Here is a 13813-nt window from a genome sequence, read left to right on the forward strand (position 1 = left end):
CACATAACTTTTCTTAGCAGCCCATGTGCTTTTCAGAAGTTAAACCTGGATTGCAAACGAAACTTAATATTATTAATCCAAGTTCAACCCATGTGTTCATTAGAAGTTAAACCATATTACAGAAGTTGATTAAATATCTATTTTAAGGATTGACTTCCAGGTCATTGGTGAGACACTTGGCCTTCTTGGGTATGAGATCATCCACCACTTCCTAGTCAAAGCCTTTCAAAGAAATTGAATATTTAAACTCCTTACAGTAAACTCTAGGTTAAACTACAGATACCTCAATCAAAACACAAGATCACTAGCCTCTTGTGTTGGAAAAAGGAAAAATAAACTAGTACACAGCGGAAACAATTAAGTAGTTATACCTTTCTTTGTAGCTTAAAGACCTCTTGATCTTCTGCTGTATTCCTCTCATTCTCTTGGATGTCGTGTGAGCGACGATCTACCAAGACGCAAAGATGACCCAAGTCCTTCTTTCTTCCAAAACTTTCGGCCACCAAGGGATCAAAGCTAGGAACACCACCTCTTGTTTTTCTTTCTTCCTTGCAACCCGCTGGCCACAAGATGGTTGAAGCCTTTTGATGCCGCCGGACTTAGGTGAGAAAGCAAGGGGAGAATAAGAATATGAGGGGACCGACCACTGTTAGAGTTTATACTAAAAGCCTAGCTTTTTGTAAATATTTATTTTGAAATAAAGAATCACATTGGTCAAATATCTACATTTGTATGCTAAGTGTAGTTGTTCAATTAATTTATATTACAGATAATATGGTGTGTGATGTCACACACAAAAGATCATGTTATCAATTCCTTATAAATTATAAACAATAGCTCACAACTAAGATGGAAAGGAACAAACCATTGGAATAGTCGTAGTATAATTTGATATTAGTTTATCTTAACTATAAAATTATATTAGTACACTCTGAGTGTATTGAGCAGGACCATTTAAGGTAAGTTCTTTTTATACTGACAAAATAAAAGAACAAGACCTTTATTAGTAATCCTGATATAATAACAATCACATATATCTAGTATTTATTTCTTTGACTTATCAATGGGTGAGATTTAGTTCGATAAATCAAGAGGTCCAATAAGTTGAGAAATGATATTATTTATAGTGTGTGTTGTTAATTATAGAAGGAAACTGTGTCCTAGTAATCTAGGTTGATAATGTCCCCAAGAGGAGCTCATAAGGATTGTCATGTAAACCCTGCAGGTGAGCTTAGTCCGACATGACGATAATGTTGAGTGGTACTACTCTTGGAGCTAGATATTAATTAAGTGAGTTGTCAGTAACTCATATAATTAGTGGACATTTGATATCTTAAACACAAGGAGATTAACACACTCATGATAAGAAGGAGCCCAAAATGTAATTTGAGATTGGTGTGGTAGTTCAATAATAGCTCTTTAGTGGTATGAGTTATTTTTGATGAACTTGAGTTAGGTGTTCGGGGCGAACACGGGAAGCTCAAGTTCATTGGGAGACCATAACCAATTCTTCCTCTCGGTCCCTATTGTAGCCTCTTATATATAGCCTTATATCCACCCAAAGCCTAGCCTCTTAGCCCATGCTAGGGGCCGACCCTATCCTTGCTTGGAGCCCAAGCAAGGGGCCGACCAAGCCAAGCTTGGTGCTTGAGCTAGGGCCGGCCAAGCCTTGCTTGGTGCCCAAGCAAGGGGCCGGCTAAGTGTGAAAAGGGAAGAGGGCTTTTATTAAAAATAAAATTTTGATAAAATCTTTCGTTTTATGTTTTCATCCACATGGTTTTAAAAGAGCGTTTTAAATTTTAAAATCTTTTCTTTTATATATTTTCTACAAAGGATTAAAAGAGAGATTAGATATCTTTCCTTATTTGTAGTTATCTATAATGTGAAAGAAAGATTTTAATTTTTTGACAAAACTTTCCCTTTTGTAACCATGATATAAAAGGAGTTTTATTTTTATCTCTTATCTCTTATAGATATCCATAAAAGGATTTAAAAGAGAGAGATTTTAATTTATAAAACGTTTCTTTTATAGCCAACCACAAAAGAGATTTATAAAAGAGAGATTTTAATATTTGTTTAAAATCTTTCCTTGTTTGGTTTGACATGAGGTGGCCGACCAATATAAAGGAATAAAAGGAAGTTTTATTTTTGTAAAACTTTCTCTTTTTGGATTCACCAAGGAATATAAAAGAGGGGGGAGGGGAGGGTGCCTTCATGGGACACACAACCTATTCTATTATTCCCCTCCTCCCTCCTTGGGGGCCGACCCTACCTCTTCTCCTTCTCTTCTTCATTGTGGTCGGCGGCATCTTCCTTGGTGGAGCACTTGGTGGCCGGTAGCTAGGAGGTGAAGAAGTAGAGGAAGGAGGCATTATTTTCTAGCATTCCTTGGAGGATTGTGGTGGTGGTCGAAACTTGGAAGCAAGGAGGGCTTTGGTGGTTTTCTTTTTGGTAGATCGTTGCCCACACGACGTCCAAAAAAAGAAGAGGAATACAATAGAAGATCAAGATGTTGTTGCTTACAAAGAAAGGTATAACTAGTAGTTTTATTCCGTATCATAATAGTTTTCTTTGTATGGATTTTGAAATACCAAACACAAGAGGCTTACGATTCTAGGTTATCGAATTTATGTTTTCGATTTTGTGTTTCTTTCGTTTTTCAAACTTATGATTCAATTGTTCCTTTTGGTTAAACCTAGGGTTACTATAAGGAAATTAAATATTAAATTTCATTGAAAGGCTTTGTCTAGGAAGTGGTGGATGCTCCCATACCCAAGAAGGCCTAGTGCCTCTCCATGTTTAACCTGGAAGCCAATCTCTAAAATTTATATTTAATTGAATTTGTAACATGGATGGATTTGGATCAATAATGTTAAGCATCGTTTACGATCCAAGTCTAAACCACTAAGAACAGATAAATTGAATTGGGAATCAATAATGTTAAGTTCTATTTGCAATTCCAAATTTAATTTATAAAGAACACAATAGGTTGTTAGGAAAGGTTCAAGACTTGTACAAAATTTTTGTACAGGGGAACCTGTACGATATTCTGAGTAGCAACCAACAATTGGTATCAGAGCTAGGGTTTGCCTCTGAGTATTTGGTTTTCAGTTTAATTATGCATATGTCATACATAATTTAGGTAGGATATTTGTAGGATGAGCTAACTCTGTGGTTGCAGACTCCAACTATTATGACTTATAGATATTGTGTGTGATTGGACCCTTTGACATGTCAAGGGCATTTTATGTGTGTGCATGATTGTATGTATTAAATACAGCAGGAGCTGTATTAGTTTTAGGATTTTACATTTTTGTTTCTATCTAGATTACATGTACATTCCTTTGTGGAATATAAGATCGATATATGTAAAATTCTATTTTTGTCGCGGATCGTATCCTTGCGAGGCGTGGTACTATTTGTGGACCAGAGGCACAGTGAAAAAAGAATCAAGATAGATGTGGCAACTAGACCCGATTGCGGTGGCTAAAGATGGCAGCAGTTAGGGTTGGCAACACATGGAGGATAGTAATGGAAGAAGCCATAATAGTTGGAAAATTAATTTCCATATTTATTGCTTTTATTTATTGTGATGTGTGTGATGTGTGCTTGCATGGTTAAAATTCCTCACCTTAAATAACTAAGTGGGAGAGGGATTAGTAAATAAATTCCACGGTCTCTATTACTGGTTTGTAAGTGATGCAACAAACTTGCGTGCTGGCTCTGAGTGTCTCCCTCTACAACGGATGAGTTTGTTTGCGGATCACTAGGTCAAACTTCCCTTATGGATGGTTATAGAAAATTATTTAGGAGCGTGTGATTTTCTCCAACTGAAGGGGCATAATCCTATTTAATGGACTAAGTATCAAATAATGGTATACACTTAAACACATTTAATAGTATCCTCCCTAATGGAGTCACTGCTATTATTTGTGTGACCAAAGGGATACCAACTATTAATTTTATCTGTCATAAAGTTAGGATGACAAGATAATAAAATTGATGGGTAAAACCTCCTCTTACAAATGTTGAATTTGTATATGTCCACACTAACGTGACATGCAAAATTCACGGTGTTTTGAGGTGTTGGTAAATTTAAATAGTATTGTTTGAGGAATCAATATTATTCTAAATTTAGAGTCTTGACCAAAAGTTTATTTTATGATTCTTAGGATTGTAGGATCGAAAAGAATTTAGATATCTCCACAATAGCATGATATTGTGCACTTTGGGCCTAGACCCTCATGGATTTGCTCTTGGGCTCTCCCCAAAAGGCCTCATGCCAATGGAGATATCTTTTCTCTTATAAACCCATGATCTTTCTCATGTGTTTCCAATATGGGACTATGTTTGCAACCTTGCAACCCCAACAATCCCCCCCTCAAACAAAGGACCATAGGCTTCCCACGTCCGATCCTCGACCCACCAGGTCTTCCTACCCCTCGGTCCACCCGACCTACTAGGACTTCCTTGCCTAGTCGCAACTAGGACTTCCTGCCTGGTGTTTGGTCCTCTTGATCCGAACATAGGAGTCCCCACTTTCTTTGTTCGAGGTCAATATTATACCCACATGGCTCATTCAGACCATAGCTCTTGTGCACAGTCGGTGGTTAAACCTTCTGGCAGTCCGGGCTCTGATACCAATTGTTGGATCGAGACGCGCTAGAGGGGGGGGTGAATAGCGCTCGTGGCTATTTGTTCGATTATCGAAAAACTATCGGAGTAATTAAAATGTAGCGGAATAAAATAAACACAAAGACACAAAGGGATTTACTTCGTTCGGAGCCTAAGACGACTCCTACTCGAAGGCCCGCGATCCTTGATCGCTTCCGGTGGGCAACAACTATAAGCTCGATAAGAATTACAGATTACAAAATGTAACAGCAATTAGAATAACTTTGTACCGACAACTTAAAGAAGATAAAAACGAAGCTCCGGGTCGTCGGAATGTTGCAACAGCACTTCGGAATGACTTTGTTAGCAGCACGTTGAAGAAGGAAAGCTCAGAACTTAATTTTTTGAGATGCTGGTCGAAACCCCCTTATAAAGGGTGTTCAAGGCGCCTTGAAGGCTGTTCAAGGCGCCTCCATACTGCCTAGTCTTCCGCGTGGATCAGATCTGAACTGGTCGAACTTCATCCTTTGGAGGCGCCTTATACCCTGCTCAAGGCGCCTTTCAAGGCGCCTTATACTCCCTTCAAGGCGCCTTCGATGAACTTTCACAGCCAGCTCAGCTTTTGCACCCGAGGCGCCTCTAAGCTCCATTGAGGCGCCTCGGACATTGTTCATCCGAGGCTTTAGGTTGCTCCTTTGCACCTGCAAGATACGTTAGTCCCAAACAATATCCTGCAACACAAAGTTAGCACAATAAACATGATAAATAAAGTATAGACAGTCTCCGGACTGTCCGAGTCTGACTTCGGGTTTCCGACCGGAAACCCTAGGTCGACCCGACGCCTACTGTTCCCTCTACGGGGAACGCATCCTCACCTACTCCACTCAGGAGATTTACCTGTTGCCAGTCGATCCTCCAGATCAACTGGACTTTTGTTCAGCACTCGATGCTTCCGGACTTTCTGCTGGACATCCGCTTCCCCGGCTAGTCCAGTCTTTCACCTGGTTCGCGACACCAGGACTTTCCACCTAGGGTTACCGCCCCCTAGGACTTTTGCCTGAAGACATCGACCTACCAAGACTTTCCGCATAGGGTTACCACCCCCTATGACCTAGGGTTACCACCCCCTAGGGTTTTCCCTTTGCCTAACCGCAGCTAGGACTTTTCTCCACCTAGGGTTACCACCCCCTAGGACCTAGGGTTACCACCCCTTAGGGTTTTCACCTGCCTAACCGCAGTTAGGACTTTCCTGAAATACTCATTCAACATGTTAGATAACAGAGAATCTTAACTTTGAATCCCTTTGCCATTATCAAAACTTAGGTTCGATCGTCGGATGCTTCCTGCACCAACAAGTATGACTTTCAACCCACTGGCTTTATACTGAAAGAGAACAAACTTACTGGTCCCAACTACATAGATTGGAAAAGAAACCTGGACATTGTCCTAACTGCTGAAGGCTATAAGTTTGTACTGTTATAAACCTGCCCTGATGCACCTAATAGTGATTCTAGTGAAGAGGAGATTGAGTATCATAAGAAATGTGTAAAAGCAGATGAGATGATGCGGTGTTACATTTTGACTTCAATGTCAAATGTGCTGGAACATCAACATCAGGACTTACCAACTGCTTATGATATGATGAACAATCTCAAAGAACTCTTCGGACACCAGAATCGGGCTGCTAGGCAAGAGGCAATGAGAAAATTAATGACAGCCACCATGTCAGAGGGGACACCCGTAAGGGATCATATCCTAAAGATGATGACTTATTTGAACGAAATACAGATCCTTAGAGTTGAAATCGATGGGGAAACCCAGATCGATATTATTCTCCAATCGCTACCCAGAAGTTTTGAGCAGTTCCGCCTGAACTATAACATGAATAAAAGGGCTTATACATTAGTGGAACTTCTGACAGAACTCTAGGCAGTAGAAGGTATATTTCGTCATAGTTCTCAGATTCACTTTGCTGAAAATGTTTCTACTTCTAAGTCGAAAGGCATGAAGAAGAATAAGAAACAAGTTGGCTCGGCAAAGAAAGTGAAACAATCTCTAGGTACTGGACTTAAAGCAGGAATGAAGAAACCGAACGATAAGTGCTTCATTTGCAAGCAGTCGGGACATTGGAAGGCGGACTGCCCTCGTAGGAGAGAGAACAATAAAGGTATATCTTATTCTCTAGTAGTTGAAACATGTTTAGCGGTGTTATCTACCAGCACCTGGTATGTAGATACAGGAGCCACTGATCATGTCTGCAATATATTACAGGGGTTCTAGGAAACTCGGTGACTATATGAGGGAGAGATAATCGTCTACATGGGCAATGCTATGAAAGTGGCGGTTGTTGCAGTGGGAGACGTCTACTTATCATTTGATAGGAATAAAAGTTTCGTTTTGAGAAATTATCTTTATGTGCAAACTTTTAGAAAGAATTTAATTTCAGTTTCTAAACTGTTTGTGGATGGATATTCTATTTCTTTTGATGACAAAGTAGTTATCAAGAAGAATAAGGTTATTATCTGTTCTGGTACATTAGTAGGCAATTTGTATACTCTAAATCCAATAACTCCCATAAAGCAAAAAATGGAAATTAATAGCACATCTTCCAATTCTAATAAGAGAAAGGAACCTTCACAAATGAACCAAACATATCTTTGACATCAAAGGCTTGGTCATATTAACTTGAGTAAGATTCAAAGGTTTATAGTCGATGGACTCTTGGGTTCATTAGTGTTGGAAAATTTTCCAACTTGCGAATCTTGCTTAGAAGGTAAAATGACCAAGAGACCTTTTAAGGCCAAGGGGTATAGGGCCAAAGATGTGTTAGAATTGGTTCATTCTGATTTATGTGGTCCTATGTGTATCTAGGCAAGAGGTGGTTTCGAATATTTTGCCACTTTTATAGATGACTATTCGAGATATGGGTATATTTACTTGATGCACCGCAAGTCTGAATGCTTTGATAAGTTCAAAGAGTACAAGGATGATGTGGAGAAACGTCATGGTAAAAGTATCAAGACACTATGGTCTGATCGTGGTGGCGAATACCTCTTTGGAGAGTTTAGGAATTAATTATCAGAGGCCAGGATCCAATCCCAATTGTCTGCACCTGGTACACTCCAATAGAATGATGTGGTAGAACGAAGAAATATGACTCTTATGGAAATAGTTAGATCGATGATGAGTTATTTAGAATTACCAAATTTGTTTTGGGGATATGCCCTGAAAACAACAGTGTACATTCTGAATATGGTACCTTCTAAATCAGTACCCTCTACTCCTATGACATTGTGGAATGGGCGTAAGCCTAGTCTGAGTCATATCCGGATATGGGGTAGTCCAGCACATGTGCTGAAGGGAGATACTGATAAGTTGGAATCACGTACAGAAGTTTGTCTGTTTGTGGGATATCCTAGGGGAACGAAAGGTGGTTTAGTTTATAATCCTAAAAATCAGAAGATCATTATTAATACCAATGCTCGATTTTTAGAGGAAGATTATGTAATGAATCATAAGCCCATGAGCGAAATTATTCTAGAAGAAATTAGAGAGAACACGTCTAGTCTAGTACCAATAGTACAAGATGAAATATCACAAGAAACTGCAACACGTATCACAAATAATACACAACCACAGACAGTGTCTCGTCGTAGTGGGAGGGTTGTGAGGCAACCTGAAAGATTCATGTTTTTGGGAGAGTCTTTGGACTTGATCCCAGGTAAACATGAACCTGATCCCAGAACATATGGCGAATCACTCCAAGATATAGATGCAGCATCTTGGCAAAAAACGATGAATTCTGAAATAGAATCTATGTATTCTAATAAGGTCTGAGAGCTTGTAGAACTACCAAATGGTGTAAAAGCCGTTGGATGTAAGTGGATCTACAAAAGGAAAAGGGGGACAGATGGGAAGGTGGAAACCTTCAAAGCAAGGCTTGTTGCGAAAGGGTACACTCAGAAAGAGTGAATCAATTATGAGGAAAATTTCGCCGGTGGCCATGCTTAAGTCTATCCGGATACTCTTATCCATTGCTGCTCATATGGATTATGAGGTTTGGCAAATGGATGTCAAGACAGCTTTCCTTTACGGAAGTCTTGAAGAAAACATCCATATGAAGCAACCAGAGGGGTTTATTAAAAAAGACAAAGAGCATCTAGTGTGCAAGCTAAATCGGTCGATTTATGGACTGAAGCAAGCTTCAAAATCTTGGAACATCTAGTTTAATGAAGTAATCCAATCATATGGATTTATTCAGTGTTCGGATGAGGCTTGTATATACAAGAAATGTGATGGAAACGTGGTGGTATTTCTTGTACTATACGTAGATGACATTTTGTTAGTTGGAAACAATATCAAAGTGTTGCCGGAAGTAAGAGTATGGTTATCTAAACAATTTGATATGAAGGACTTAGGAGAATGCACACATGTTCTTGGGATCAAAGTAATAAGGGATCGCAAGAAAAGGATGCTGTGCTTGTCCCAAGCTTCATATATTGATACAATCCTTGCTCGTTTTAGCATGCAAGACTCTAAGAAAGCTTTTCTACCTTTTAGGCATGGAGTAGCTTTATCTAAAGAGATGTCTCCGAAGACATCAAAGGAGATAGAGGAGATGAAGGCAGTTCCTTATGCTTCGGCTGTCGGAAGCCTAATGTATGTTATGTTGTCCACGAGACCGGATATCTGTTTTGCCGTGGGTATGGTTAGCAGATATCAAAGTAACCCTGGACAAGGACATTGGACTGCTGTAAAACATATATTGAAGTACCTGAGAAGGACCAGAGATTATATGCTGATTTATCAAGCAGAAGATTTGATCCCTGTGGGTTACACGGATTCTGACTTCCAATCAGATAGGGGCAATAGTAAATCTACATCAAGCTATGTATTTACTTTAGGAGGTGGAGCCATAGCATGGAGGAGTGTTAAGCAAAAATGCGTTTCAGACTCAACAATAGAAGTTGAGTATATGGTAGCCTCTGAGGCAGCCAAAGAAGCAGTATGACTCAGGAATTTCCTAATGGACTTAGATGCGATCCCTGGTTTGCCCAAAATCATCACAATTTATTGTGATAATAGTGGTGCAGTAGCAAACTCAAAGGAACCACGAGCCCATAAGGTGAGTAAACACATAGAGCGCAAGTACCACTTGATATGAGACAACGTAAAGCGAGGAGAAGTTGTTGTCGCCAAGATTACATCAGCAGATAACCTGGCAGATCCTTTCACTAAGGCCCTTCCGGCGAAAGCTTTTGATCGACATATTGAAGGAATGAGAATCAGATGTATAGCAGCATTTATGACAGCATACTCTTTTAGTATAAGTGGGAGATTGTTAGAGTGTATACTAAAAGCCTAACTTTTTGTAAATATTTATTTTGAAATAAAGAATCACATTGATCAAATGTCTATATTTGTATGCTAAGTGTAGTTGTTCAATTAACTTATATTGTAGATAACATGGTGTGTGGTGTCATACACGGAAGATCATGTTATCAATTTCTTATAAATTATAAACAGTAGCTCACGACTAAGATGGAAAGGAACAAACCATTGGAATAGTCATAGTGTAATCTGGTATTAGTTTATCTTAACTATAAAATTACATTAGTACACTCTGAGTGTATTGAGCAGGACCATTTAAAGTAAGTTCTTTTTATACTGACTGAAAAAAAGAACAAGACCTTTGTTATTATGGAAGTGTGCGCTCTTAATCCTGATATAATAACAAGCACATATATCTAGTATTTATTTCTTTGACTTATCAATGGGTGAGATTTAGTTCGATAAATCAAGAGGCCCGATAAGTTGAGAAATGATATTATTTATAGTGTGTGTTGTTGATTATAGAAGTAAACTGTGTCCTAGTAATCTAGGTTGATAATGTCCCCAAGAGGAGCTCATAAGGATTGTCATGTAAACCCTACAGGTGGACTTAGTCCGACATGACGATAAGGTTGAGTGGTACTACTCTTGGAGCTAGAAATTAATTAAGAGGTTGTCAGTAACTCATTTAATTAGTGGGCATTCGATATCTTAAACACAGGGAGATTAACACACTCATGATAAGAAGGAGCCCAAAATGTAATTTGGAATTGGTGCAGTAGTTCTTTAGTGGTAAAAGTTATTATTGATGAACTTTAGTTGGGTGTTCGGGGCGAACATGGGAAGCTCAAGTTCATCGGGAGACCATAACCAATTCCTCCTCTCGATCCCTATTGTAGCCTCTTATATATAGCCTTATATCCACCCAAAGCATAGCCTCTTAGCCCATGCTAGGGGCCGACCCCTATCCTTGCTTAGAGCCCAAGCAAGGGGCCGGCCAAGCCAAGCTTGGTGCTTGAGCTAGGGCCGGCCAAGCCTTGCTTGGTGTCCAAGCAAGGGACCGGCCAAGTGTGAAAAGGGAAGAGGGATTTTATTAAAAATAAAATTTTGATAAAATCTTTCCTTTTATGTTTTCATCCACATGGTTTTAAAAGAGAGTTTTAAATTTTAAAATCTTTCCTTTTATTGATTTTCTACAAAGGATTAAAAGAGAGATTATATATCTTTCCTTATTTGTAGTTATCTATAATGTGAAAGAAAGATTTTAATTTTTTGACAAAACTTTTCTTTTTGTAACCATGATATAAAAGGAGTTTTATTTTTATCTCTTATCTTTTATAGATATTCATAAAAGGATTTAAAAGAGAGAGATTTTAATTTATAAAACGTTCCTTTTATAGCCAACCACAAAAGAGATTTATAAAAGAGGGTTTTTAATTTTTGTTTAAAATCTTTCCTTGTTTGGTTTGACATGAGGTGGTCGGCCAATATAAAGGAATAAAAGGAAGTTTTATTTTTGTAAAACTTTCCTTTTTTGGATTCACCAAGGAATATAAAAGAGGGGGAGAGGGTGCCTTCATGGGACACACAACCTATTCTATTGTTCCTCTCCTCCATCCTTGGGGGCCGACCCTACCTCTTCTCCTTCTCTTCTTCATTGTGGCCGGCGACATCTTCCTTGGTGGAGCACTTGGTGGCTGGTAGCTAGGAGGTGAAGAAGTAGAGGAAGGAGGCATTGTTTTCTAGCATCCCTTGGAGCATTATGGTGATGGTCGAAACTTGGAAGCAAGGAGGGCTTTGGTGGTTTTCTTTTTGGTAGATCATCGCCCACACGATGTCCGAGAAAAGAAGAGGAATACAATAGAAGATCATGATGTTGTTGCTTACAAAGAAAGGTATAACTAGTAGTTTTATTCCGTATCATACTAGTTTTCTTTGTATGGATTTTGAAATACCAAACACAAGAGGCTTACGATTCTAGGTTATCAAATTTATATTTTCGATTTTGTGTTTCTTTCATTTTTTGAACTTGTGATTCGATTGTTCCTTTTGGTTAAACCTAGGGTTACTATAAGGAAATTAAATATTAAATTTCGTTGAAAGGCTTTGTCTAGGAAGTGGTGGATACTCCCTTACTCAAGAAGGCCTAGTGCTTTGCTATGTTTAACTTGGAAGCCAATCTCTGAAATTATTATTTAATTAAATTTGTAACATGGGTGGATTTGGATCAATAATGTTAAGCATCGTTTGCGATCCAAGTCTAAATCACTAAGAACAAATAAATTGAATTTGGAATCAATAATGTTAAGTTCTGTTTGCGATTCCAAATTTAATTTCTTAAGAACACAATAGGTTGTTAAGAAAGGTTCAGGACTTGTACAAAATTTTTGTATAGGGGAACCAATACGATATTCCAAGTAGCAACCAACAACCACAAGGAGAATAGAAGAGGAATAGAAATTGTGTAGATGATTATTTCCTCTAAGGCACCATCTATCCTCTTTTATAATCCTTGGTATAATGGCTAAAAAGGAAAGATTTTAACAACAATTAAAATCTCTCTTTTAAATTTCCTATTGTGGATGGCTACAAAAGGAAAGTTTTAAAATTAAAAATATCTCTTTTAAACATTGTAGATGGCTACAAAAAAGAAAGATTTTTAAAATTAAAACCTCTCTTTTAAATCATGGTTACAAAAAAGGAAAGTTTTAACAAAAATAAAATCTCTCTTTTAAACCATTGTAGATGGCTACAAAAGGAAAGATTTTTTAAATTTAAAACTCTCTTTTATAACCATGTGGATGTCTTCAAAAAAAGAAAATTTTTAAAATTTAAAATCTCTCTTTTAAAACATTGTAGATGGCTACAAAAAGAAAGATTAAAAAAAATTAAAAATCCACTTTTCAACTCATCTTGGCCGGCCCCTTGCTTGGGCACCAAGCAAGGGGTGGCCGACCCCTTGCTTGGGCACCAAGCAAGGATGTGGCCGGCTATAAGGATGACTTGGATCGATGCGAGGCTTTATACATAGAGGCTACAACAGGGATCTAGAAGAGGAATTGGTTTTGACCTTCTGATGAGCTTGAGCTTCTTGTGTTCCACCCGAACACCCAACTCAAGTTCATCAATAATAACTCATACTACTAAAGAGTTATTATTGAACTAACGCACCAATTTCATATTACATTATGGGCTCCTTCTTATCATGAGTGCGTTAATCTCCCTGTGTTTAAGATATCAAATGTCCATTAATTAAATGAGTTACTGACAACTCACTTAATTAACATCTAGCTCCAAGAGTAGTACCACTCAACTTCATTATCATGTCAGAACGAAGTTCACCTGCAGGGTTTACATGATAATCCTTATGAACTCCTCAAGGGGACATCATCATCCTAATAAATAGGATACAGTTTTCTTCTATAATCAACAACACACCATATAAGTAATATTATTTCCCAACTTATCGGGCCTATTGATTTCACGAATAAATCTTACCCTTTGATAAATTAAAGAAATAAATATTAAGTACATGTGCTTGTTATTATATCGGAATTAAGAGTACGCACATCAATAATAACAGAGGTTCTATTCTTTTATATAGTCAGTATAAAAGGAACAACCTCAAATGGTCCTGCTCTATACACACATAGTGTACTAGTGTAATTTTATAGTCAAGATAAACTAGTACTAAATTACACTACAATCATTCCAATGGTTTGTCCCAATCCATCTTGGTTGTGAGCTTCTATTTATAATTTATAAGGAACTGATAGCATGATCTTCTGTGTGACACCACACACCATGTTATCTACAATATAAATTAAATGGATAACTACATTTAACTAAATGCAGACATTTGACCAAT

Source organism: Zingiber officinale, chromosome 4B, assembly GCF_018446385.1.
Source record: "Zingiber officinale cultivar Zhangliang chromosome 4B, Zo_v1.1, whole genome shotgun sequence".
NCBI classification, from domain to species: Eukaryota; Viridiplantae; Streptophyta; class Magnoliopsida; order Zingiberales; family Zingiberaceae; genus Zingiber; species Zingiber officinale.